Genomic DNA, 25,736 nt, shown 5'->3' with positions numbered 1-25,736 from the left:
CTCTGGGGGGGCCTGGCCCCACTTACCCCCCTGCTGGAGCCGGGCCTGTTCTGGTGAGACACAATTAAGAATTTTGTTGTGCTATCCTAATCTACCTAGCCTTGATGCTGGAAAGAAGTGTGTGTCCTATTTAAGTGCATGTAAGTGTGGCATATATGCATACAAGGTTTGCCTATCACAAAATGCCGTCACAAGACCTGTGACCTCATATGCATGTATCCCTGTACTTAATCTTGCACATCACATCAAGTAAGAAACTGTAAATAATGTAAACTACCTAATTTAAATATGTACATTCCTGCCACAATTTCTCTTTTTTCCCATATGTATTTGTACTTTTATGTCTATGTCATATGTAACTACGAAATATGTAAGGCGCTCAGATGCCTACGGGCCTGGTGCGCTCTATAAATGAATAAACAATACAATACAATACAAAATGTTCATATCCTACTATTCCTTTATTTCTTTATTAAAACAAAACATATATCAACTATACTTTACATAATTTTACATTAACATAATCATAAAAGAGTTACTCCACCTTCTTACATCCAGAGGTCTTCTCCACCTTCTTCACTAAATATGGCCATACTTATATACATGTACTATTCTCTACCTACACCCGCTATACTTTACTTGCAAAAAATGCTATTCGTTTGAAACCACTGTATCCCTCACTGTCGTTCACTTGTACTCACCTTGGTCCTATTTCTTCTAATAATGATCAATGGGGGGATTCACACACATCTACCCACCTTTTTTCTCTCTATTAATCCACTAGTACTTATCTTTTCACATAATGTGTCTTCCAATTGTATCACTATACTCTACTAACGCCATTCCTGTTGTGTTTCAAATATATATATATATATATATATATATATAAACTAATGTTCTTACTCTCAATTGTTGTTTTATGCACTAGCAGAAGTTCTCTCATTATGTTTTTCCTCATAACCCCTCATTCTTGGCCCTCATAGTTGTATGTTAATATGTTTCGTAATACCTACCCTATAATTTTTAAAATTCTCCAAATATACTACAAAATGATATGAATTGTATTTTCTCTTATGTCATGTGTTAGCAAAACATAGGGTTACTGTTACTTAGGTTGGCGACATACTTGCATTGTAAAAATATGATCTACTATTGTGGGGGTATATGCATGTTCAGTGTGTGTGTGTGTGTGTATGTCACTCCCCCCACTCTTTATGGCCATAACATGAAAACATTCTAACCTAATTATCCATATGTTTTTCCAAATCTCGTGCATAATGTCCTCTGTTCTCCACATCTCCAATGTGCCCTTCCCTTCACTCATTCTAATAAGTCAATCATCATAAATACTACTGATACATAACATGCTCAGTACTTGTGCCAAATTTTATTTCTGTTTGCAATCCATAACTGCTAAATACACTTCCATTAAACAAGCCTTTGTTTGACAAAATAATCTATCTGTGTTCTTCACCAAAAGTCATCACTGTCCTTCAGTTTTATTCCCTCATTTGTGCACCTCCTAGCTTGCTTGCAATCATTGGTCCATCTTTCCAATACATGCCTTTATTCTTGAACACCATACTATTCAGTATGTGTGCTTCATAAAGAGTGCTTCTTTGGCCTATGCATCACTCCTTTATGTTTCCTGACTTTAAATACTAATGTGACATCTTGAGTATTTACTTATTTAATCCCTAAAATAGTGCATGTTATCCCTTGGCCACTTACTCAAATCTCTCCCCAATATATCTGATAATATGTTACAAAAAAAGCCAAAATACAATAATGGTATAAAAAAAGGTCATGCTCTCCTATCCTATAATGTATATAACTTCGATCTTTGTACTAGTGAGAGTGCTCCCTCTCAGTATTGTTGCTTCCCCCATTCTGAATACAAATGTGTGTATCAATGTATGCACATTTTATGACGCTACTGCAAAAAGTGCTTATAATCTTATTAATTCCTGCTCTACTTATATAAATATTTTCTGTGCCTAATCTGGTGTCACTTGTTATTACGTTACCCTTCTCTGTTGTGTAATTTGAATTTCAATATTATTTTTATTCTCGGCGCAGGCCTGGCAACATGTGTGATCTTGGGCATATTATTCCAATAATTGGGTGCTATTCAGTGGGGGAGACGCTGTCCTCCTTCTTTCTGTTATTAGTTACCAGTATTCTCACTGTCTTGTTATTTGTATCACTCTCCTGTGCCTTCATTACAATTTTTATTTCACTCTTGCTTTCCCATGCCTGCTTACTTTCTTACCATCATTCCTCTCCCTCTCCTTCCTCAATCATTGTCCTATGTCCTTCTTCTGACATACATTCTTACTGTTACAATTTCTATAAAAATAAACTGTGCATCTGCTCTTCCCTTTCATAATATACTGACAAATCTAAAAGAACTTCCACCTGTAGCAGTCCTTTCTATGCTACTTAACACAAGGGTGCGAGGCGCCTCCCTGTGCTCATTCACTGTTCATTGGAAAACCATTAGGCAATGCACCTTTCGTTTTTCCAAATTACTTTTTCAACAATGTGCCTAAAATTAAAAAATGGTTTCTTTCCATTGCTCAACGTGCCTTTCTCTCTCATCTATGTGATTACCCTATGCATGCTTATAGTATATGCTTTTTAAAGATGCCCCATCTATTACTAATAAAAATACCTACAATGTTTCAATGGAATTTAAAAATAATGAGAGGTGCTCTGTGTGTGCTAATTTGCAGCCCGATTCATGGAATTAATGTACGCTGAAAATTCCCGCGCAAGCGTGCGAAACCGTGCGAATCGCAGTGCAAGTGTGAAAATCGTAGTGCAAGTGCGAAAATCGCAGAAAAACCCACACCCATCGATTCATGGAAGTCCGTGTGCGAGTAAAATCTGGGATGTGCGCTGAAAATCTGCGTGGCACACGCCGGCGCACAGGTCATCTAACGGTGTGCGCTACGGCCACAGCGAAAGCGCTCATAGCGCGGCGCACATAACAAAAGTAGGAGTAACATGGGGCGTGACACGCGGAATGGGGAACAACGCGTGAAAATGTGGGCGTCACGGGGGAAGTACAAGAGGCAAGTGCGCAGAACGCCCACATGCTCGCCTACAACACGTATTCATGGAATCGAATAGGGTAAACCAGCGCACGGGCGAGGACGCGCACAGGACTAAACACGTCCGCCACACGAAGGCAGGCGGTAGCGTCCCTGCGCATGAAAAAAATGTGCGCCAAAATGTGCGCTAACAAAAAGCACGTATATACAGCCCTGATGATTGTCCCATACTGTGGCACTCTAGGACAAATGACGTGCAAAGGGGTACGCGACAAACACAGACACCCGCTGTGTCAAAAATAGCATGTGCGTGTATTTCAGGGGTGCGCAGGAAGTTTCAGACGCGATTGGCCTTGGGTGAGCGGGGTGCGTGTAAGTCTGGGGTTCGCGGGAAGTTTCACACGCGATAGGACCTGTGCAAGTGGGGTGCGTGTATTCCTGGGGTTCGCGTGAAGTTGCACACGCGATTGGCCTGGGTACGTGTAAATCTGGGGTTCGCGGGAAGTCTCACACGCATTAGGCCCTGTGCGAGTGGGCTGCATGTATTCCTGGGGTTCGCGTGAAGTTTCACACGCGATTGGCCTGGGTACGTGTAAATCTGGGGTTCGCGGGAAGTTTCACACGCGATTGGCCTTGGGCGAGCGGGGAACGTGTATTTCTGGGGTGTGCAGGAAGTTTCACACGCGATTTCAGCAGGGTACGTGTATTTCTGGGGTTCGCGGGAAGTTTCACACGCGATTCCAGCAGGGTACGTGTATTTCTGGGGTTCGCGGGAAGTTTCACACGCTATAGGCCGTGTGCGAGTGGGGTACGTGTATTTCGGGGGTGCAGGGGAGTCCTACACGTGAATTGGCAGTGTGGGTCCTTCCAGGTGTTCCCTCTACACCCTCCACGGCCCCTGCAGGCAGCCAATACCACAGGGGACTACCCTGCAACCCTGGTCATGTCCTGCAGGCAGCCCATCCACCATCGGCATGCCCCCCAGGCAAGCCACATGTCAGCTTGCACTACTGATCACCAACGCATGACCCCCCTCCACCGCCAGCACTGAGGGGCACCTGCCAGCAGGCCCCCACTCATGTCCCCTTGCACCCCCACCCCCCAGCAGTGCAGGGCACCTGCCAGCAGGCCCCCACTTATGTCCCACTCATGTCACCTTGCACCCCCACCCCCCAGCACTGAGGGGCACCTGCCAGCAGGCCCCCACTCATGTCCCCTTGCACCCCCGCCCCCCAGCAGTGCATGGCGCCTGCCAGCAGGCCCCCACTCATGTCCCACACATGTCCCCTTGCAGCCCCACCCCCCCAGCAGTGCAGGGCACCTGCAAGCAGGCCCCCACTCATGTCCCCTTGCACCCCCACCCCCCAGCAGAGCAGGGCACCTGCCAGCAGGCCCCCACTCATGTCCCACACATGTCCCCTTGCACCCCCACCCCCCAGTACTGAGGGGCACCTGCCAGCAGGCCCCCACTCATGTCCCCTTGCACCCCCACCCCCCAGCAGTGCAGGGCATCTGCCATCAGGCCCCCACTCATGTCCCACTCATGTCCCCTTGCACCCCCACCCCCCAGCAGTGCAGGGCACCTGCCAGCAGCACCCCACTCATGTCCCACTCATGTCCCCTTGCACCCCCACCCCCCGGCACTGAGGGGCACCTGCCAGCAGGCCCCCACTCATGTCCCACACATGTCCCCTTGCACCCCCACCCCCCAGCAGTGCAGGACACCTGCCAGCAGGCCCCCACTCATGTCCCACTCATGTCCCCTTGCACCCCCACCCCCCGCAGTGCAGGGCACCTGCCAGCAGGCCCCCACTCATGTCCCCCAGCACCCCCACCCCCCAGCACTGAGGGGAACCTGCCAGCAGGCCCCCACTCATGTCCTCCAGCACCCCCACCCCCCAGCACTGAGGGGCACCTGCCAGCAGGCCCCCACTCATGTCCCACTCATGTCCCCTTGCACCCCCAACCCCCAGCAGTGCAGGGCACCTGCCAGCAGGCAGGCCCCCACTCATGTCCCACACATGTCCCCTTGCACCCCCACCCCCCAGCAGTGCAGGGCACCTGCCAGCAGGCTCCCACTCACGTCCCCTTGCACCCCCACCCCCATCAGTGCAGGGCACCTGCCAGCAGGGCCCCACTCATGTCCCCCAGCACGCCCACCCCCAGCACTGAGGGGCACCTGCCAGCAGGCACCCACTCATGTCCCCCAGCACCGCCACCCAACACACCATGGCATGTCATGCTATGTGAAAGCAAACAAAGCAATCCCGAAAACCTGACACAAGTGTCACAAAGTACAGTGTCCCTAATGGAAACTGGCCACACACAATATGCTCCTAGTAATGTTGAACTAACAACACACATGACCAAATACTTACCAACAATACAATGCAGCTACACAAGCACAAACGCAACTAAAACATGACAGTACTAAGTTAAAGTAGTCGTAGTCTTACAACTTGAATATGCCACCACATCGCCCCCTTCCAACTGTAGTCTTGCAGGCTTCAAAACTTGTCTGTGTACTGCATACAACATGAACTCCATCTCCAAACTAGACGGGCTTGGGAAGACATGAGGAATGAACCTGCAAATTTAGAGGGAGACATGGAAGCAGAAGCATACATAATTACAACATGCAGTGTACAATACAACAACAATATACACAAGGAATGTCTACACAGTATTGACTACAGACTGCCCACACAGCTCATGGGAGCCCAACATCACTGTGTACATCACTGTCACTTGGTCACACCCTTTGCAAGCCCATGGAAATGGGAAGCAGGAGGGGTGTGTGTCTCACGAACCCAAGCATCAAACCCAAACTCAGGACAAGCCTGTATGTGCCCAGCCGGAATACAGTGGATGCCCACGGGAGCCACACAAGGCAACACACTGTCAAAAAATAATCAAAAAAAAAATGAAAAATCAAAAAATCAAAAATCAAAAATCAAAAATGGCCATGTGAGGACTGTGCGCACCAACAGCCGCCTGTGTGGATGTTGGGAAAAAAAAACACCTCCATGGGCTCATGGCCTGCACGGCTATGCCAATGTGGGAGAACTGCTGTTGTCGCTCTCATCACCCTCTGCTGCTGCCACAGGAGTTGGTGGTTCTATGGGGGGCAGCCCACGCAAAGCCCTGGTATGGTCCTCAATGGCAGCAAGCATGCGGGTGTGGAAGGTCTCGTTCTGGAGGATTATAGTGCGGAGATCCCCATGCAGCACCTGACGTGATGCCCGGATCTCCTCCCGAGTTGCATGCATCTCAGCTGAGAGCGAACGTGTGAGCCGCTCCAGCTGCTGTTCTGTCCTCAAGTTAGTGGAAGTCTCAAGGTCAACAAGAGTCTCCCTGAGGTGATGGAGTTCTACCCTCAGGGCTTCGCTGTGGCCCTGGGACTCTATTGATATCGATTGGTGTAGAGTCTCCAGTGCCGCCCGTCTGTCCCTGTTGGACGCCAACATGTCCTCCCTGTGTGATTGGCAAATGGAGTCTGTTGCCTGCTGTAGTTGCTCCAGCTGCCTTTCAGGGGGGACAATGGAAGTGGCCACCCTCTCCATTGCTTGAGCCATCATCTCAACTGATGCTGCCTGTTGGGTTGCCATACCGTACATGGATTGTTCACATGCGGTATTGCCTGGTGGCGTACGGCTACCACGTTGGCGGGCACCACACCTGTTTGGGGCAAGGCGATCTGCGCCTTGCAGTGCCGTCACTGCCTGAGGCTGCAGGACTGCATTCCCCCTCTGATGCTGGCCCAGGAACAGGATCAGATGTTGTGGAGTGTGACCCTGCACCCGTAACCGCCAAATGCTGAATAACCAACACTGACATCCCCATAGAGGGTTCTACCCCTGGTGCAGGTGGGTTGGACAGAACAGAACCCCTTCCAGAAACACTTACCTGCGACGCCACATAGGTCTCATCATCCGAATCAGCACCTGAATAGAGGTCTGGGGAGGTGCACCCAGAGACACCCCTTGACAGAATCGTCTGCAGCAAGAGTGGGTTCTCACCCACCACCACACCACGTCCCCCACTGGTGGCCGGTTGTGCCTCAGGTTCCTCCTGGGTCTGCACCATCTCCTCAACCTCAACAGCATCAAGTGCGTCATCCCCTGCAAAAACATGAAAGACAAAAAATGGAAACGGGCATTAGCACCATAGCACACAAATAGGCCTGACAAGCTATAGAACCAGTACATGATTTACACATGTCCCACATGACTATAACCCTCCCATGCATGCACTGTCACAGAGTTGGAAGAGGAGGCAAAGGTCAGACACTGATGACACCAAGATGGAAGAGCAACACATTTGCTGCATGCTGGGTAGCACTGCCATCACACATTGGCCTGTGAGTGGCATGTCCTATACACATAAATGACACATGCCATCACACAGATGGCATGTACCATAGCCATGGTACATTCCACAAGTACATCCATATGTCAGTGAATGGGTACTGTCACCCATCCATGTGAGATGGACATGAAGAAATGAGAAATGCCACATAGTGGGTAAAGATACGCCATGTGCCACACACTGCAACACATCCAGTGTACAAAAATACAGTGATTGCAGGTCCATGTACACATCAATGGTTGTGCACTTCAACATGACAGGAAACAACTAGCATGTTCCACATTCAAACAGGCCCAAAAACATCATGTGATCAGGAAAATACTCATTCAGCCTGAATGTTCAAATCATTCAACTACCAAGGTGACACATGTGGGCCAATGTGGAGCTCTTCAATGACAGAAGCATGTCACATATGTCACAATAGGGCTGAGGAATGTGTTGCAAAAGTGGGAGAATTGAAACAATCAGCCTGAAAGAACACTGAAAAATACAAACAATGTTGTTGCATGATGCCACCTCAAGGGCAACTGCCGTAATGTTGCGCTAAATTACTACTGTGGGCAGAAGGGATAGTGTCACACCCAAATTCAAGGCCGCAGAATGTTTTGGATGAAGCACATGGGTGACCCATACTACTCAGTCACACACACCCTCACTTGCCACTCAATCAGAACTCGTCACCCAAACAACATACACATGCATTACACACACACGCATGGGCACTCACCGGACAATGTGTCATAATCGGGTAGTTCTCCCACACCTCAGATCTGTTCCTCTGTGACGAAGGTCCCAGCAACAGACTCATGTTTAGTGAGCTCGTTGTCCTCTGGTGGAGACCCACCGCCAGTCACCAGAGTAGCGGAATGACTTGAGGCCAGCTTGTTCTTTGCTCTGCGTTTCAGGTCATTCCACTGCTTGTAGCAATCATCAGCTGAGCGCCTCACAAATCCAAGGGCACTTATGTGGTCGGCGATGGTCCGCCATTGTGCCTTACATTGACCAGGTGTGGTCTTGGACCCTGCAGTCACCACCATTTCGTGGCTATGTGCCAACACGTAGCTCACAAGTGCATCAAGTTCCGAATCATTGAAGCAAGGCTTCCTTGAGGTACCAGAGTGTGTAGCCGTGCCTGGGGTCTCAGCCTGTCGTGCCAGAGCACCCTTCTTCCTCTTTTTAGAAGGTGGAGTGGAGCCAGAGTGGCTAACCACCGCTGGACTGGGTTGTTGGAGTGTGCGAATGCACATTGACCATCGGACTTGGTGCAGGCATTGTCTGAAGTGTGATGTTGGCAGGGGGAACATCAGTATGATGGACCAGTACCGACACTGTCCTGGCTGGGAGAGTTAGAGCTGGGGCGGATGGAGCTGCAGCTGCCCCTGCAGCCTCACCGCCCTGCATACTTGGAGCAGCAGATGACATAGCTGCCCCGATCCACGTGGCTTGGTGACAACTTGCACCGCCACACGTGGCTTAGACTTGCTGACCTGGAAGTCAGCTAGGGAGTCATTGTCATGATCTCTGCTTCCAAAAGATCAGGACTTGCCCGACTCCCTTGGACGCAGACCCATAACCCCGGTTCCGGGTGCCCGCCAGTCCCAATTGGGACCTTTTGGACCCTGTCCTGGCGCCAGTGGCACCAGGCTCATAAAGATGCCCAGTCCCAGCGCTGGAAGCGCCGGGCTCATAATGCTTGGGTGGACTTACCTGCAGCAGCCCATGCTGCTTACTTACCTGCCAGTTGAACCCCTGATCCTCTTCTGTTTGGGACGACTTTTCCTGTTGGGTGGGGCAGGAGCCACTCCCTAGGTTCAGAACACTGGAACTCTTCTGGAAAGCAGGAACTCTTTTCTTACCTAGGCGTGGCTGTGGAAGGAGACACCTAAGCACTACAGGAGGCTATTTAAACCACACCCGATGGATGAATCTTGCTTTGCGTTATTCTGCATTCTCTGCAGCAGAACGCTCATCGTGTCTTCTGATCCTGGACCTAAGGGAACAAAGGCTTACCATCCTGGAATCCAGTCTTCAGCAGCACCTGTAAAGACAAAGAAAGAACAGGTTAGCACTACGGTCTTCAGTGGCAGCGCATCTCTTACCTGGTCCATCGGCTGTCACCAACGCCTCGCGCTGCATTCCGGCATCTGAAAGACAAAGGCTTACCTACTCTTCGCATGCTCCGGAGGTCTTCGCACTTATTACTCACGTGCCATTACTCCTTCCCACGCCGAATCCAGTGGGTATTCCAGCACCCTTCAGCTTCTCTAAAGCTCCGAACTTGTACCTGCAAGATAAAAGGGACAGTTAGTGCGCATCGTGAAGCAGGCTACAAGCGCTTACTTACGTGCTTCCAGGCGCTTCTATTCCTCACGCGGGTTCGATCCTCAACTCTCATCAGCCCGCCATCCGCCATCGCCGGAACCCTGCAAAACAAGAGATATCATTACAAAAGACTTTTAAGACATTTGAAGTGCCCAGAACTTACCGTTCGTGCAGTTAACGACGGACAGCAGTCCTCTGGGGTCAAGAGGCCTGCACCCTTATCCAGTGAAGAAACTGGTTACGGCACCCTGCCCCGAGGCAGATGGAGAGCTCGGCGTTCACTTACCTAAGGTGAGGGTGTTAACCTTTGGGGTTCTACAGGAGAAGAGAAAGGGAAGAGGAGAGAGGCACCCAATAACCCCAGTTCATTAATCCCATATTTTCTCTGCAGACATCTTACTCTTCGAGTCAGACATACAGTGCACAGAGGTCCAGCCCAAAGAGCCAACCGTGTGTTACACATCACCTTTGAAGATACGGCATTCACCCAGTCAAGACCGGCGCCTCTGCGGGAATCAGGTGAGCGTTACAGTCATCCTGTGCCAGGTCAGGTGCCACAATGGGCTGGTCCACCAAGGGCTGAGCTGGGATGGTCTCAGCCACATTACCCTCAACCATGGGGGGGGCATGGGTGTCCCTGATTGGTCCTCCACACATGGGGGTATAGGGGCACCCTGCAAATCCCGGCCACGTCCCCTACCGCGCCCACCACGTCCACCTTTTAAAGGTCGGCCACCTTTGCCTCCCTTACCGCTTGGCCGCCTCCCAACCATGGCACTGATGTTGTAGTGCGTATGGGAGGAGCAGTAAACTATTGTCCTGGGCAATTGGGGGTCAAAGGGGTAGGGTACTAGATGAAATTCGTACCCTAGTGCTCTAACAAGGTTGTCTGTGACCCCTGGGGGAAGATGACGGGTCACGCAACGCACAGGCAGCCCAAAAACAAAAATAAACATGCATGCAACCCCTCGTAGACCACGTGCGTGGAAAAATGAACCTGCACTACGCTATGGCACCCAGAAACACAAAAATAAGCGTACGCATGATACACGCAGCCTACAATGACCTCTGAAGGGGTACGCGACACACGGGGCAAGCACAGTTGCTAAGTACATGCGGAACTCACTGTCTGCCCGGAAAAAGAACCTGAAAAATACACGCGTGTGCGCGTTGGCAACACCCCCGTCAAAATAAGAATTGTACGCTGTCTGAGGAGACAGGACAAAAGGAGAAGTGAACACTGTTTGAGGAAACATGCCCAAAAAAAGTAGAAAAATGAAAGCTGTCAGAGGTAACAGGGAGTACGAACTTGAAACACTGTTAAGTAATCGCCTGTGAACCGACATGAAGTACAGAATCGACCCACTCGCTCTCCACAAAAAGCACGTACAAGGAAATGGCGTCCTACACGTACCTTTTAAACCGGCCCACACGTACATGTCACTTAAGCGTGTACGCGCCCTTTCCTCCAATTACATGCGCTGACACTCGGACGTGCAGCTTTTCCACGTGTGCTCTGTCATCACGTGCTATGAGGGAAACACCCGCGCGCGTCACAGACGCGCTTACGCGCTAAGGGCCTTTGCTCCAATGAAATCGCGTACGTGCGCTGACGCGCTTACGCGCTAAGGGCCTTTCCTCGAATTACACGCTGACGTGCAAGATGTTCACGTGCCAAATCACTCCGTATCAAGCTGGCATGCGTTCACACATGGAAGACCATGCACCTGCCCAGAAGGCCGAATTACTGTCCCCCAGAGCACCGAGCATGCTGCCCACGTGCCCTGCCATTTGCTGCCTGCACGTCAGCCAGGGGTGCTGTTGCTGTGACCACCCCTGCTGGAACCGAAGACTCCCGACTGGGATTCCATCGCTCCACAGCCCAGCCCCAGGACCCAGTTGCCCACCCACTCCTGCCTCTGGGGTTGCCATGTCCAGCACTACACCATCTGGCGGCACTGGCAACCCCCAGCCAGAGTGGCAGAGGGCCACCAGCTTCACTGCCACCGAAGTTGGTGTCTTGGTGGAGCAAGTCCTGGGGCAGTATGATGCCCTCTTTCGAAGGTCACGCGCCGACAAGGAAGGACGGTCCAGGATCTGGACGGACATCATGACTGCCATCAACGCGGAGGGGGTGGCAGTCCGCGAATTCCATCATGTCAAGAAGCACTGGGAGGACTTCAGGTCCAGGTCCCTCAACAAGGCCCCGCGCCTCTTGAAGGCAGTGGATGCTAAGGGGCACCGGGGCCACCTGTCGGAAGACCAAATGAGGGTCTTGGAACGCGTATGCCCAGCGCTCCAGGTCCAGGCCCTTGAGAGGCACATCCGTCTGGAGACGAGCGGTAAGTGTACATGCATACTGATTGGAAGCTGTGCGTGTGGTGGTGTGCCAGTAGTGTGCAGGTTGCACATGTGGTTTTGTAGGGCCATGTATGGATGTGTATGTACAGGGCCGTGAGGCTGACACATGCGAGTCCTTTCATATGTGAGACACATGGATGGTGTATTTGTGGGTAAGCATGCAGGCCAAATGCAGATGTGTGAGCACACATGTTTGAATGACTGTGTATGTCAGTTGTCAAGGTTGTGGTGTCACACATGGATGTTGGTTGCAGCTGCATGTATCTGCACTGTGTACATGTGCATGTATGTGTATCTGACAAGTGTGCAACTGTCATGCAACATGGATGCATGTGAGACTGATATGTAGAAGACTGATTGCCAGATGTGACATGGATGCCGATCTCATCACTGTGACACTTGGTGGAGGTGTACACATGCATGTAAGTGTGGTGGCGTGTGTGCATGTCTAGTGCACTCCCTGTGTCTCATGTGATGTCTGGCTCACCTTTGCCTGCTCATGCTGTTGTATGTGTATGGATGGTGCTGGCTGTTGCGATATGGCTATGGAATAGCTCATGTGTGTGATTTGAAATGACATGTGTGTTGGGGATTGTGATGCCATGTCTGAGGTTTGCACGTGTGCAACTGTCATGTGTGTATGAGTCTATTGTACAGTGCACTGATGCCTGTGTCCTATCTCTCCCTGTCTGCAGCGTCGACTGATGAAGAGGGCGGAGAGGGTGCTGTGGAACACAGTGACAGGGATCGCACCGCCAGCCAGAGACGCAAGAGCCAGCTCCCCTCCCAGGTTGTCATCTCGTCGGGGAGTGAGGAGTCCGGTGCCTCGTCCCAGGTCGCAGCTGCCGAGGGGAGGTCCAAGAGGCAGAGGTCGGAGTTGGGACTACTCTGCAGCAGAAGGGGCAGCTGAGACCCCACAGGGCCCGCTGAGACCCCACAGGGCCCGACGGAGGAAGATGGCACGGAGTCATCCAGGTTGGTGGGGGGTTTGGTGGAGGAGGAGGCCGTGCAAGGGACAGAGACGGGGTCTGGAGGTGGGGATTCCACTGGTGCTAGTGGTGCAGTGAAGGGGCAGGGTCAGGAGGCAGCACAGGCCGCCGCGGAGGTGCCTGTGTGTAATCCTGTCCCCGATCCTGTGACTGCATCATCCTGCACCAGCAGGGATGCCTACGTCCAGACCCGTTTTCAGGCAGGGGATGAGCTTATGACAACTGGCCTTCCTCTGCCTGCGGACGTGGCTATCCGGGACCGGGTTGAGCCTGTCCTGGGTGGTGTGGCGTTGCGTCAACGGGCCATGCGAGGCGAAATGCAGTCTTTTCATGAGGAGCCTGCATGTCGTCTCGAATGGCTCGTTGACCACGCCGACCTACTGGAACAGGTCACCAGGGCCGATTCCTCCGTTTGCTGGGCCTTGTTCCGACCCTCTACTCAACTGAACCCCCTATGCGCCAGTCGTACTCCGTGCCATCTTCCCACCCATGTGTCACCTGGGTGCCCTGTGGAGCTGCCTCTGACCCTGCGGCCAGGCTGGTGGAGGACACATCCCTGCCACAGTCGGGAGTCGGACGTCCCACAGTGGTGGCCACCTCAACAACTGCACCCCAGCCGGAGGAGGATGTGCAGGCAGCAAGAGCCAGGGCACGGGCAGAGGCACAGCAGCAGCAGCAACAAGGTGGGAGCCATGAAGGCTCTGGGCCTTCGTCATCGGAGGGGCAGGCATCGGCCAGAGGGCAGGAGGACCCAGCACGGGAAGTGTCTTCCGTGTGGCAGCGGTTAGGCCATGCTATAGATGCGGAGCAGCAGCGGGCAGAAGAGGCACGGCTCACGATGGTCAGGGCGGAGAACTCCATGCGGAGGGCCCTGAGGCGGGCCGAGTGCCTCGAGGCAATTCGCAGGGAGTTGGAGGAGAACATGTCGTCGTCCCTGCGAACCCTCGGGCCATGGAAGAGGACCGCCTCCGGGACATTGAGCTGGAGTTCGATGATGCCCTGGCCCGGGACATCCAAAAGTGAGCCGTCGGACTAGCCCGCTGCCCTTGTAAATAGTTAGATAGTGTTAGGTTTCCTTTGTTTTTTTCTTTATTTTGGTTGTGCTTGGACAATGCACCACGTTTCTGTATATAGTTTTTCATTAGGTAGTATTTTTGATAGGTTTAATTTCTTCAGTTGGGATCTTGGACCCTGGATTGTTCATCTGTATATAGTTCACTATTGGATTCATCTATTTTTTTGGGATTTCCCCATGGAGCAATGGTTTTCACTTTTGGTTTTCCCTTGGATTTGCTTTGTTGGACTGTGACTTTGGACACCTTTCCTTTGGATTATGATTTCTTGTTTTTCATTATTTTACGGACATGCAGCTTTTCTTTTTTTATTCCCATTGTTGTTTGTTTGATTTTAATTCCATTCATGCTGCGTTTAATACATTTTTTTCTTCATACTTCGATGTGTGGTATTTTCTCATTGGTTTCATGCATGTCATGATATGGGTTTTCACATTCACTTGCAACCATTGTGTGTGTGTGTGACGGACATGTGCTCATTTACATACTTGCCATTGGGGTTGTATCATGTAATTGCCTTTTCTATGTGGGTGGATACAATACTTGGTTGGGTCTTTGGGCTGGGGAGGCTGGTCATAAGGGCCATGATTGAGGATCGTCATGACCTGGGGCAGGGGGACATGAGTGGGACATGAGTGGGGGCCTGCTGGCAGGTGCCCCACACTGCTGGGGGGCGGGGGTGCTGGGGGACATGTGTGGGGGCCTGCTGGCAGGTGCCCTGCTGGGGGGTGGGGGTGCAAGGGGACATGAGTGGGGGCCTGCTGGCAGGTGCCCCTGACTGCTGGGGGGTGGGGGTGCTGGGGGACATGTGTGGGACATGAGTGGGGGCCTGCTGGCAGGTGCCCCTGACTGCTGGGGGGTGGGAGTGCTGGGGGACATGTGTGGGGGCCTGCTGGCAGGTGCCCCTGACTGCTGTGGGGTGGGGGCCTGCTGGCAGGTGCCTCACACTGCTGGGGGTGGGGGTGCAAGGGGACATGAGTGGGACATGAGTGGGGGCCTGCTGGCAGGTGCCCCAGACTGCTGGGGGGTGGGGGTGCTGGGGGACATGTGTGGGTCATGAGTGGGGTCCTGCTGGCAGGTGCCCCACACTGCTGGGGGGTGGGGGTGCTGGGGGACATGTGTGGGGGCCTGCTGGCAGGTGCCCCTGACTGCTGGGGGATGGGGGAGCTGGGGGACATGTGTGGGGGCCTGCTGGCAGGTGCCCCTGACTGCTGGAGGGTGGGGGTGCTGGGGGACCTGTGTGGGACATGAGTGGGGGCCTGCTGGCAGGTGCCCTGCACTGCTGGGGTGTGGGGTGCAGGGCGACATGTGTGGGACATGTGTGGGGGCCTGTTGGCAGGTGCCCTGCACTGCTGGGGGGTGGGGGTGTTGGGAGACATGAGTTGGTGAGCATATTGCAACGTGACATGTGGCTTGGCTGGGGGGCATGCCCATGGTTGATGGGCTGCCTGCGGGACATGACCAGGGGTGCAGGGTAGTCTTCTGTGGTGTGGGCTGCCTGCAGGGGCCGTGGAGGTGGTAGAGGGGACACCTGGGAGGACCCACACTGCCAATTCACGTGTAGGACTCCCCGCGCACCCCTGAAATACACGTACCCAGGCCAATCGCATGTGAAACTTCCCACGTGAAACTTCCCGCGTACCCCTGAAATACACGTAACCAGCCCAATCGCATGTGAAACTTCCCGCGCACCCCTGAAATACACGTACCCAGGCCATTCGCGTGTGAAACTTCCCACACACTCCTGAAATACACGTACCCAGGCCAATCGTGTGTGAAACTTCCAGCGCACCCCTGAAATACACGTACCCAGGCCAATCGCGTGTGAAACTTCCCGCGCACCCCTGAAATACACATAACCAGCCCAATTGCGTGTGAAACTTCCTGCTCATCCCTGAAATACATGTACCCAGGCCAATCACGTGTGAAACTTCCTGCGAACCCTGTAATACACGTACCCTGCTGAAATTGCGTGTGAAGCTTCCTGCGAACCCCAGTAATACACGTACCCCACTCGCACAGGCCCTTTCGCGTGTGAAACTTCACGCGCACCCCAGTAATACACGTTCCTCGCTTGGCGTTTGCAGTGTGGCAGCCCTGTAAACTGGTCCAGGGTTAGCGCAGCCCCTTGCGCTGAATTGGGAATTTTGATGGCTTTTCCTTGCGCAAGGGCGTTCTTGGGGGCGTAACTGGCGCTGCTGCAGGGTTGCTGCGCCACTCTGCCCCACGGCTGGTTTTGGAGGCTAAAATCCATGAATACGCTATGCGCAGAAATCGATTTTAGCGCACGCGGCTGGCACAGACATTCGCAGGCGCACACTGTGCGCATGCCGCGTGCGCCACTCTTGTGCGAAATTCTATGAATTACCATGTTAATGTCTATGATCAGGTCCTTAATTAAAATATCTGGCATGGCTCCAAAAAATCTAAAATAACTAATAGAACCTTCAAATAGGAAGTGGCTTGTGTAGTTTAAAAAAGTGATCTAATGGGACAAATCTAATCCATATATGGGTAATGAATGGGGACGAATTCTAGCTTGAATAATGTGCTCAAAATATGGTTAGTCATGCATGAATTTTAGTCAAAACAAAAGATATTAAAAAAATATAGACCCTCATCAAATCAAAATCAGCGGTTCACACACCCCACAATCCAGTATATTCCAATCAAATGCTCCCAAGCACATCACTTCAACATAACATGTAATAACATATGAAAAATGTTTTCTCTTCAAAATGGATCCAATCTTGAATTTCAACAACTGTTGTTATTACATCAAACTAAAACTGACATTCTCTAGTTAAGAAACACCATTATTACTGATATATCTCATAGAAACCCTTAAAAATGAAAGTTAAATTATTGAGTCCTGGCTCTTAAATACTTTTTCAATGAGAGGGTCACCAAGCCCCCTGCCTGACTTAAAGCACTGTATTAAAAATAATGTTTTTCAAAATATATGACCACAATCATTCTAATATTTTCTCTACTGGCAATGTCAGTCCAAAATCACCTTACTATTATATAAAACATATTGCTTTATTTTTTTTAAAAAAACCTCAAAAAGTACAAATCTAAAAACCTGCCTGCAATCTACACTAAGTTTATACATGCCCTCCTGTATATTACCTCTAGCCCTACTTATTCCTATTTATTTTAATCATATATTCATACTTTTTTTACGTCTCAAATCACACCTAAAAAAGAGATTCATCTTTTTTAATTAACCTATTTATTTTCCCCTTTTATCCATATCTTCAAACAAGACATCACATACATAAATACACCAATGACTGCTTTTACACGCCCTCCCTGTCATTCCTATTATATACATATTTCCTCAAATCAGCATTTCAAAATGTTGCCATCTCATTCTCATATCCATCTTATCAACCAATAACTTTTCATTTAAAGCAAACATGCATTTACTTCATATTACATTTCAACATAACTCAATGTAGATATATGCTGTAGTATTTGCATAGCTCCTTAATCCAAAGCGCTTTACATGAGTGTTACTATTACCCTTGACCAGACAAAATTGAAACCAACTCTTCCCTCTGTATCATACTTTCAAACCAGTTCAATCCAGCTTCCGAAACATCCAAATATTTCTCATCATGTCACCAAGTTTTCTCCATAAGTTTTCAACCTGTCAGTTATCTCAGCCCTACTGGCATTTCTAACACAAACCTCCCAACCAAACTCTTGTATACTCTAAATACATATTACTGCAAATATGAAAAACTAAGCAACCAATACTTTAAGACGCTGAGCTACTTTGAATCCATCACCCTACTCCTTTCTAAGCCCTCCCCCGCCCCCCCCCCCTTTGTCTTCTACTGAAGTGTGTAGTTCGGGCTATTAGCCACTTGTTTGAAGCCTGTGTGGTAAGCAAAATAATGCTATCTCTGCTTGAGGGGCCACAACTCATGGCACAGTTTAACTGAACTGTTCGCATCTAGAAAAAAACACTGTAGCTTCCTTAAACTTCACTTTTTTTTTGTAAACACACCCCACGGCCAGATTCAGGCTGCCTGTTTCTATCGTGCACACAGAAGACGATCATAGCAGAACAACATTTTATTTTTGTCTTTCTCCTTAACACGGCCATTATTTAATTCAACACGAAAAGAAACACAAACTGTTTTCACTGTTTGAAATGTGTTTGTAGCCCGGAGAATGTTATCTCTGTTTGGCACGTTCATGACTTGTGCGTACTTTAGCTAAGAATGCTCGCAATAGCAAAACCACTGTACTGTGGCTCTTTTGAAACTAAAACACAGGCCACAGAATAACGTGGGTCAATCCGATTTCTTTTTAAATAAAAAAATTAAATCTTTACCTCTGTACTCAATGCAAAGTTAAAATGACACATCACAAAATATACCTCTCCACTGGTCAAAAATGTGGCTCTGTTTCTATAGCAATTGTGACAAGAAAGAACATTACTTTGCTAAAAAAGTGAAATGAGGATCTCTTGTGCTATGCAAAAAGAAAGTTTCAACAAACATTGACCCAAGACATATAACACATACAATTAATTAGTCTTCATGGATACGATAAATATATAACCTAACAAATATTCAACAACTGTTTCATTAAACAGCCAGTTGCCCTATTCTCCATCTATATGCAGTAAAATGAAATCCAGCTTAATTCACTACATACACTAACACCAAAAACAAAATATCTTTACTATCAAAACTGAAACCCCAACAAAAATGTGCACTTGAAATTGCTTACGATCGTCTTGTCCCACTTCCCTCTTTGGGCATAACCAAACCTATCACCTCTCTGTTTTGCTCCTTTTTGGAGCTTGAAATGTCCTCATCTCAGGCTTTGCCTGAGGATAACCTTTGAACATAAATATTTTTTCATCTCTTCATAGAGAACAGCACATCACCTTCAAAAACACTTTTCTATCTGTGTCCAGAGGTAATCTTTTCCTTAAACAAATCTTTATTACACTTTCTTATTTACATATTTACATAATACAAAAAATGTCCCATTACTTCCCCTTTCTTATTATATACAATGTTCCTTGCACAACGTATATACATTACCATAATAATTATGAAGCTGGTTGGCTCCCTGCTCTTCCAGGCACAGTGAAATGCTTTGTAACGTAGAGTCAACTGCAGTTTATCCTTACCCATCCACCTCCTACGCAAATTCCCTGTGTCCGTCATGCTTAAAACGGTCACTTTTGCGGTTCGACAAATATAAACAGATTGCACACAGCTATCCCTGAAAATAAATATACTCTTGTGCAAAGAAGAGACATATGGGCAGCCGGCTGGGAGTTGCCTCGTTTAATCACTGCTCCTTACAGTTGAAAAAGGAAAATGTCTCTCAACTTTGTAATACTTACACAATGGCTTTTATACAATGACAAAAAATTGCACAATCACTTATGCTAGTATGAACCTTATATCTCAATGGGGTTTTGATTGGTCATTTTACTAAATGGTCAAAACATCACGTGTTCCCTATTGGACAAAATCACTTTCTGAAAAATATGGCTTCCTATGCAAAATAGCAAGACTGGGTAAGACTAGCAAGACTAGGTAGTTTCCCAAATTTCACTGAACCACAGGATATATGTTGCAACCTTAAAATTTTTAACACATTTATTTTCCAGACTTATAGTACATTCTGTTCCAAGGCCATCACACCCTGCTTCATTTGCCTTTTGACTGTATGCCAGTTTTGTTTTAGGAGTCACACCACTGAAAACCACATATTCTGCAATTTGATTCTGCCATCTCACTGTACCTTGCCTTCTGCCCAACATACTCTTTTTCTTGAGTGCACACAGCACTTTTTCTATGTCTGCTCAGCACTTTCTTAAATCCACATGGAGCTTTGAGGCCTGTAGCTATCTTTAATACAATGGCTTTTACTAACCTATATTCTATATCAGAAGGCTATATTCTGTGATAATTATGTTGTGCATAATGTAAGCATACCATTATGTTCTATGTAGCCCTAAATAAGTGTGTCCAGTGTTACCTATTGTCAATGTATTTGCCTTAAATAAAGGCAGCCTAGCTGCCTCAATAGACAATATTCCTGATTTTTACAATGTTGGACAGGAGAGAGGTATTGGCCTTACCAAGGGAACAATAATTAAATACCATATTTACCTGTCTTTCATAAGTGAGCAGGGGAGAGGCTGTTCCTCTACAAAAGAGACCAATGGCCTGATTTACAAATCGTTTTTCAATGGGATTATACAATTCTAAAAAGCGTTTGTAAATCAGACACCCAAATATTCAGAGGGGAATTCGCTGCAACAATCTGTTCAATTTGGACTGTTTGGAAAGACCGGGCTGCAAAACGGAGAAGCTCCCTTGAGGTGCCAGTTGCGAAGCATCCCAGATACGCAGATAATGCAATGAAATGTTTACCCTGGTGCAATGGTAGAAATGGAAACAATGTAAAGGAGGATCCCACAAGGGCCAGGGTGGGGGTGGTGGGAGTCTGGGGCAAGCAGTAAAATTCTGATGGTGCGGAGTTGGCGTTTGAACTTTGTTCAAAGGAAATGTTCAAAATAATAAAATAAAAATTGACAATTTCTTTAATGCTGCTTCTTTCCAACCTCCACACTGTACGTCAATTCCACTTGAAATCACTTCCATGGTAGTGGTGCACCCAAAATACTGTTGGTAATGCAGTTATTTTTAGTACATTAAGGGATCCATAGCCACGCTCTACAGAGGAAGGTTACTAGGGTAGCTCAGCAGGATGAGAGACTGTTGCAGAGATGCTATATATTTGAAACTGGTTGTCAATCGTATGACTTTTTGCAATTCCTCATTAAAAAAGCAAGTGCTATAAAATATGTTTGTCCCCCCACTTTCTCTACTCCTACTTACCCCCACTCTCTCAACATACCCAACCTTGCTCTACCCCCAGCCACCCACCCTACCCCCACTCTCTCTACCCCAACCCATCCTACCCCACCCTCTCTAACTCCAGCAGCCCATCCTACCCATACCCCTACTACCAAAAACCAAACACACACACTACCCCTCTCTCTTCCCCACTCATCCACCCTATCCCACCTCTCTCTAACCCCCCCTGTTCCCACACTCTATACCCCCATCCACCCACCCACCATACCCCCACTCTCTCTATCCTCACCCACCCTATTCCACTCTCTCTAAACCCACCCCACCTCCATGCTTTATAACCCCATCAAGCCCACCCCGCTCTCTATAACCCACCCACCACCCTTCCTCATTCTCTACCCTGACCCACGCTACCCCCACTCTCTCTACTGCCCACAAACCCACCCTGCCCCCACTCTCTCTACTGCCACACACCCTCCTACCCCCACTCTCTCTACCCCAACCCCCACTCTCTCTACATAGCCACCCTCTCTCTGTCCCCACCCACTCACCACTGCCCCGTACCCCCATGATACTTTCAGGTGACCGTGCGCTTTATACCTTTTCCTAACATGACATAACATAACATAACCCCCCACCCCACTGTCTCGGGAGGATAGCTCAGGGGCAACACGGTTGCCTTGGAAGCAAGATGAAGAGGAGCAACACAGGTTTGATCCCTGGGTCCCCGCTTAGAAACCTCTGGGTATTAAGTGTGTTATAAATAACCAATTATAATTATAATTATCTGTGTCCCCCAACCCCATCCACCTTAACCCCACTCTCTCTACCCCCACTCACCCGCTCTACAGACATCCACCACCCCAACCTGCACCCTTACTCATACACCCTAACCTCACTCTTTCTAGCCCCAACCACCCTACTCCCACTCTCTAGCACACAAACCCACCCCACCCTCTGTCTACCCCATGCTGCCCCCACATTCTCTACCTCCACCCTCCACCCTACCCCCTATCACTCTGCATCCCCACCCACCCTACTGCCACTCTCTCTAACACCACACACCCAACCTACCCCCTCTCTCTCTACAGCCAATCCCACTGTCTCTACCCCCACCCCCACTCTCTGTGCATACCTAGCTACTCTCTACTCCTACCCACCTTACCCCCACTATCACTAACTCCACACACCCCCACCCACCCTACTCCCACTCTCTCTACCCCCAACCACCCTGTCATCCACCTTACCCGCACACATTCTACTCCCACACACCTTCACTCTCTCTACCTCCACCCACTCTCTCTCTTCAATGGCATCCCCCTTGCTCTGTTCCCCTTCTCTTGCACACCTGCACCCCTTGTTGCATTCTCCTTTGAAACTTTGCGCTCTACTCCTTGCACCCTGTTGCCTATAAATACAAAATACAAAGAACAGCAGTAAACGCCAAAAGTATTGGCTTTGCCAATGCTTGCTAGTTTTAGGGTGGTTCTTAAGCTTAAGATAGCATCTCTGCTTTGCTTTCCTCCTCCGTTTCATTTAACGCATATGAGCAGCAAGTTTCCATTGGAATCCTCTATAAAACGCAGCCTGAGAAGTGTATTTGCAGGCAGTGTTTTGCTTTTCTCAAAACAGAGTATAAAAGTGAAGAGTAAAAGCGAAGAGTAAAAGTGAAGAGTAAAAGAGAAGAGTAAAATTGAAGAGTGAAGGTGATTTCGCCTCGTTTTGCTCTTCAAAATTGAACTCCACTTTGAGAGTGTTTACAATTGCATGCAGGGGACCAGCAACACGTAAGTGTAAGCCTCGCCCTCCCCGTGATCGGTTGAGTCACTAAACACAGTATGAGGCAGTCACATTTTCAACCAAGTGCGACTCCAAAAGTACAGGCTGCAAACATCAAGCTGCAAATATTGCCACATTTTCATGGACTTTCCCAAGTAGGGGTTCAAAGGACAAACCCGGATACATGTTTTTTTGTTATGAGATGGCTGGTTCATGGTGTTACTGTGAGAGGCAGAAATGAACTCGATCACCTGGTTTCATTATTCATAAACTGAATGCTTTCATGTCAAGATGTGAGTAAGCAGGTTATGGCCAGGCTGAGGAAAGCCCCAGGTACGAAGCTGCCTCTGTGATTGCACGTGCACTGAAGCCCATCATGCTAGTTGCACCGTTTTAGCAAGGCAAGCTGTGAGTTTGGTGCATGGGGTTTAAAGGTAGGACGTCATTTAGCTACTAACACTAGAGAGAGACTTGCCCTTCGGAAATAAAGTAAGGCCATACAGGCTGGTACCTAATTGGACCATAAGAGAAGGTCTAACGTCAATTTCATGTGAGTGTACAGTCTTAAGCCTGATAGCTCAAGCAGCAACGTTCTCGCCTTGGAAACAAGACGATACAAAGCAACACAGGTTCTATCCCCGGGTCTGTGCTTACAAACCATTTGGTATTAAGCGTGTTATACGCAACTAAGCCATATTCCTGTACCTCGATGCCCCCGGGCTGTGTGAGCACTTTAAAAATGCAAATAAATAAATAAATATCTTACCGAGTCTGCCCCAGCTCAAATCATCCTTCAGAAGCTGCTCCCTGTTGTGCACAGATTTGCTGCTTTCTCCACAAATACTGCACACCAGGGTACGGCCCTAGCGGCCCCTTGTTCGGGGATTAGGGGGGGCAGTACCAAACCAACTCCTTTGCAACCAAGGAAGAGGCTATCGCGATGAGTGTCAATGTTTTTGATGCAACTGCGATTACAAGCTTCGGATTTTATTTTGTTTTGTATGGGGTGGTGGGGGGAGCCCTCGAACTTCAAAAATAAATAGTTTCTTTGTGCAGTCACGCAGCCTCATAAAGACATTATTTCCGCACGGAAATCATTTCTTTATGATGCATTGTGACTTCATAAAGTAACTATTTATTTTTTTAGTCTGTAGGCCAGGGGGCCTCCTCCCAGGACATGTGGCAGCAGGGCCTCCTGCATTGTGGGGCCCGTGGGGGCCCCCGCTACAACAGTGGTGGAATGTCTTTCCTCTCCTTTGATCCATTGTGATGACTGCTAACACCTCTCTCCAGCTGGGCATTCTCCCAGTATGAGGTGTCCTGGGAAAAGGAATCAAAGGACCCACTCATCCGAGAAGGACTAGCCTCAGATCAGGGTGCTACATACTAAAAAGGCTATGGACAAGGGAAGGGGGTGCTGTTAGTATAGGCAAAGGGAGCTCAGCATAGTCCCAGGAAGATTCTGCCGTCTTGTTTCTCTCTATACCTCTTTCCTTCCTTTCTCCTCCACTTCCTTTCACATAAAGCACTTTCAGTATGAGGTCAGAAGTCAAATTCACTTTTTTTTATTTTTTTATTGTAACAATTAGTTATTTACACAACTTTAATTACAAAACTGTTCACATCTTCTTCAGCAAATTTTGTTTCCTTCTAAATTAGCTATCCAATTCATCATTGAATTAGATTTGGTGCCCTCTCCAACTTAAAGGTTCTTTTATCAAGATTCTTCTTCTAAGATGTTTTCAAGAAAGTCAACCAAGGCACAGGTTAATCTCACATTATTGCCAGCTATTAGAGAATCCCATAAGTATTCAGTTTGTTGAGAGGTCGATGTTAAGTCTTGAAGAAAGAATGATCGCTGGTTAGCCACATAGCTACATTCAGAAACTAGATGCTTAAGAGATTCTGATTCGTTTTTACAGAACCTGCATCTATTGTCTGTTATTTCTTTGAAATGTCTTAAATACATCATCTCTTTGGTTTGGTATAGGTTTAACCGGAGCCTTAGAAATTTGTTGCGATAAGCTCTTGATGGAAATCGTGTTAGATATTTTGGTAGCTTATCTAGGTTATTGCAGGTCATGCCTAGATTGAGTGACGAAGGCATAGCCTCACGAAGTTCGCTGTTTTTTATCCAATGCCAACGTCTAAGTTTCTTTTTAGCAATCTGTGGAGTGTCGCAGACCATTGCCCAGGAAATGTCCGTGACTTCTAATGTCTTTCTGATTTTCGTGGCCCAGAGTTCTAAAATGCCCGAATATCGTACTGCGACTGATTCTTTCAGAATTTCATAGGCCGGTGGAACAGTTAATAAGTTCATTTTTCGCAACAGTGCGATGGATTTCCACAGGATCAAGCCGGTTAAGGGGACCAGTCCTAGTTCATGCCTTATTGCCACAATGGAAACATACTTCGGGAGAGCCAATACTCCTCTCCAGAATTGACCTTCTAGGACTGCCCAGATGCAGTTTGATATTCAGTCCTGCTTCCGCCCCATATGTCAGAGCAGGGATGACTTTCTGACGATAAAAGGTCAAGATTGGAATCAGAGTAAATTTGCCATATTCATTATGTAGACGTTTCCCTTGTAGGGTGAATGATGTCATACGATGCTTCAGGTCTATGATCCAGGCTTGTTCTCTGATTGACTTATTTATTTGGATCCCCAAATATCGTATGGTTTGAACAGTGTCGATCTTTTCTCCTGCTGCTAACCATTTGAAGTTCTTTGAAGAGGATTTTTGAGCTGTACCAAATGACATTATCTTTGATTTTCCGGCATTGATCTCAAGATCATTGGCTTGTAGATAAAGAACCAAAGCCTGTAGAAGCCGTTGTAGGCCGATTTCAGTCTGGTCAAATAAGACAATGTCATCGGCATATATTGCATAACTTATTGGTTGTTTGTTCAGTTTTGGTGGAAAACAT

This window comes from Ambystoma mexicanum, chromosome 2q, assembly GCF_040938575.1.
Source record: "Ambystoma mexicanum isolate Mex_15411 chromosome 2q, UKY_AmexF1_1, whole genome shotgun sequence".
In the NCBI taxonomy this organism is placed as follows: domain Eukaryota; kingdom Metazoa; phylum Chordata; class Amphibia; order Caudata; family Ambystomatidae; genus Ambystoma; species Ambystoma mexicanum.
Note: the sequence above shows the minus strand (reverse complement) of the source record.